The sequence below is a fragment of the Tasmannia lanceolata genome, unplaced genomic scaffold (assembly GCF_043159265.1).
Source record: "Tasmannia lanceolata isolate RefF3 unplaced genomic scaffold, GAP_Taslan_0.1 ptg000471l, whole genome shotgun sequence".
Classification (NCBI taxonomy): Eukaryota; Viridiplantae; Streptophyta; class Magnoliopsida; order Canellales; family Winteraceae; genus Tasmannia; species Tasmannia lanceolata.
The window spans coordinates 15,001-18,819 of NW_027519144.1; the positions used below are offsets into that span (position 1 = coordinate 15,001).

The 3,819-nt window shown below is 33.4% G+C and overlaps 1 non-coding gene across 1 annotated transcript; it reads left to right on the plus strand.

Moving 5' to 3' along the window:
- Positions 1 to 315: 315 nt before the first annotated feature.
- TRNAS-GCU (transfer RNA serine (anticodon GCU)) lies at positions 316 to 403 on the plus strand. Its single transcript has one exon. It is a non-coding gene; the product is annotated as a tRNA-Ser (tRNA).
- Positions 404 to 3,819: the final 3,416 nt, after the last annotated feature.

Below are 3,819 nucleotides of genomic sequence, written 5' to 3' on the forward strand. Positions count from 1 at the left end.
GTACTGTACTGGCCAGGCCGGGGGAATAAAAGAACCCTTCGGACGAAATCAAAGACGTACTCTTTCTATTGGAGATATCTGTTTCGAATCGTTATCCAAATTGAATTGCGGATAAAATTCGTATATATATAGTAAGTATAATATAGTAAGTATAAATAAATGTATAAAATAAATAAATAAAGATAATTCGTATATATATAGTAAGTATAATATAGTAAGTATAAATAAATGTATAAAATAAATAAATAAAGATAAAGAAAGACTTTGATCAATATTTACTTCAGGCGTCGCATATGAATTATCTTTTTGTAATTGGGAGAGATGGCTGAGTGGACTAAAGCGACGGATTGCTAATCCGTTGTACGAGCTGTTCGTACCGAGGGTTCGAATCCCTCTTTCTCCGTTCCCTCGGATCACTTGAGATTTATCTTTCGAATTCGAAAAAATATCAAGTCCTTTATCATAGTTAAATGTCTGGAATAGAGAAAAGCATAGGAAAATGCAGAAATCAAGCAAGGAAATAATGAAAAATCTCTGATTTTTTTATTCCTCACGTCCAGGATTACGTCCTGGATCATTAGATAGGAATCCGAAGATGAAGAGAGAAACAAAGAATATCACTACTGTGTAAACGAAGAGTTTGAGAGTAAGCATTGCACAATCTCCAAGATCATTTTTTTTTTGTTTTTTGCAAAGGAAATAAGGGAATAGATTCTCTATTTTTGTACCACATATCCTTGACACCAAGAAAAGAAATGAAAAAGTGGTTTCTAGAAAAGAAAGGAATTTGCAGGAATTCCTTTGTTACCAAAATTATCTTGTCATACCCCAATTAGGTATTATGGGGTACCATAATGGGGTCTTTGACCCCTGGAACTGGAAGGGCATAATGCGGAAATTAGGTGATCCAGATTCATCGCGGCTATCAAAAAGCAAAAGAATTTCAATCTTTGAATCGAGGGTTCATAATGTAAGACTTATCTGATCTTATCAATTGTTATGTTAGAGTTGAATTTATTTTATCGAATAAATCATGAATATGAATGTTTCTAGGACAGTATTAAAGATCTCATCGAAAACTTACAGCAGCTTGCCAAACAAGGGCTAAGAGAAAAAAGAGCACAGGTATGACTGGCATAAAATCTACGATTGGATTGAAAAAAGCATAAGCTTCGGGCAATTTGGCGAAGAAAAAGCTACTCGAATGAAGGGCAGAATTAAGACAGATACAGATCAAACTAAAGATATTAAGCATAAGAAATATTTCGTTCTTGGAGATAATTTCATTTTTATTGAGTTATTGATATAAGGGAAAAATTAAGAAAGAAGAGAAGACAAAAAATCCTTCTTTCTTTTTCTTTGAACTTCCCCCAATCAAAAATCCTTCAATTCTCAAATGAGAATAGAAGGAATCATACTTTCATACAATATCTTAATTGACTTATATGGAATGATCAATGAATTCATTTTCATTCTACATTTACACGTATAGAATCCTAGCAACAACCTATTCCATAGATATTTGGGCTGGAATTGACGAATAACCAATAACAATATTAGTGTTTATTAGTGTCGAATTGAAATCTAAATGGGGCGTGGCCAAGTGGTAAGGCAGCGGGTTTTGGTCCCGTTACTCGGAGGTTCGAATCCTTCCGTCCCAGACCGCTTCTATCAAAACAAAGATTGTTCTCTTTAACAATCTTCTGTTTAAGAGTATAAGGTATAAGGTTGGATACAATATGATCCAATTTTTCTTTCTGAGTTCTAATGATTCTTCTATGAATCATAGATTCCTTTCGATTTCCAATTGTAAGAAAAAGAATCGAGTATAAATTGCGGATGGAAATAAACATCTTTTACCTTTTTGATATTAGGTAGGATGGGAACATAGATCAAAGTTGAATTAAAAAAAAAATGGGATGGGCCGTTCAGTGTATGCCCGTCCCGCTCTACTCATATTCATATTGGGGTAAGTTAGTCACTTATAGAAACTTTATGCCCATCTATTATATTTTGATTCTCACATGATGCATTCTAAGTTGAAATGCGAAAGATAAGATCTCTATTTTTTCGAAACTAAACATGTTAGTCAAAATGACTAATTCTATGTGGATCCTGAATCCTAAACAGGAGGGAGTTCTTGGGACTAATTACATCACTGGGATTAAAGTTCTTAAGACTGGGTGTGGGTGGGGTAAAATCAAAATTAAGAACAACGAATTGATCTGGACCCATTTTGCTTTGTACCTATACAAGATAATATAACATACCGCAAGAGGATCTTTTATTATTTGATTGTCTTGGGGTATGATTCATGATCCCCATAGAATTCGAGTTAATCGGCAATGGAAGGTATCAATTTTTCAATATCTGTGTCGTCCGGATCTCATTAATAAACAATAAAGTGCAATATGGAACAGATTTTTTTTCTTTGAGCCTAATTGCTTTTTTTTTTTTTGCATCTGGCTACAATAAATAATTGGAAGTCAATGTAGTGATTGGGAGGAAGATTCATATATTCCATTCACTTTACTTTTGACTTGATAGAATTTATGGAAGGGTTACTAAACCTAAAGTAAAGCAAAATCTGTATAAAATGAACCATGCCTACATGTATTGTTATTGTTTGTTCTATTTCAGTGATACCGGTATTTCGGCTGCGGTGAAAAAGATCTTTGATACCTTACCTTAAATATCTATGATTACTCCCGTTGACAATTGTTCTGTGTATCTGATGGATACGGAAAGATCATACTCCTACGGTTCTGGTTTTATCAATCAGATGGAAGAATAACAACCTTAATCTTATCTTACATGAGAGCTTTTTTCCATCCATCCCATCCCCATGAAAACAAATAAATTGAATTTGTTTCTCGATCCATCTACCTGCTTTAAATCATTAATGATTCAATTGGAAAAGGAACATGGATTTCTCTTATGTCTTATGATGATCAAATTTAGTCATTACAGGAAAACTTATTTCCATTAATGATAATGATGTCGAAGTAGGAAATTATGATGTCGAAGTAGGAAATTCTTGAAACCTTTTTTCATGATTCCTTTATCAATCCTTAGATACTTGAAGAAGCGCGAGATTGATGAACCTAGTCTATAATCGATTCATTTGCGACTTTTCCGAGTCATTGGAATAGCTTATTTGGCTAATGACTTATTTTGTTCCGGTATTGAGTATTGAGAATCTAATTAAAGACCTTTCTTTAATTTAGTTGTTCGAGAAAGAGTTGGATCCTTCATGATTGATTGTCCCGAACAATCTGTTGAAGATGTAGATGTAAAGAAGTGTTAAGTAATTCGTTTATTCGTCTTTTTTAGAAATGTGTTTCATTCATACGGTCGAATATGGGGTAAGATTGAATCTTTGTCTTTGCTTGTGGGGCCTTCTCTAGATGAATACCTATCCATCCATATATATATCAAAATATCTATAATATAGATATCAAAATATATATCAAAATCAAAATATAGATATAAATATCTATTTATATATATAATTTATATATATATAAATATAAAAGTATGGACTGCTGTGTACCGATTGAGCGTACCGATTGAGCCAATGACTATTCCGGATTCCATATTGAATCAATTCCATACCGGTTCAAAATTAGAGGAATGTTATGGTAAAACTTCGTTTGAAACGATGTGGTAGAAAGCAACGTGCGACTTGAAAGACATGATCGGCTGTGGATTCTTGCATCCACCATTTTATATATCAATGAAGATGCTCTTGGCTCGACATAGTTTGTTCTGTTCTACTAGGACCCCCCAAAATTGGGGGTTGTAAATAGTACATGATGT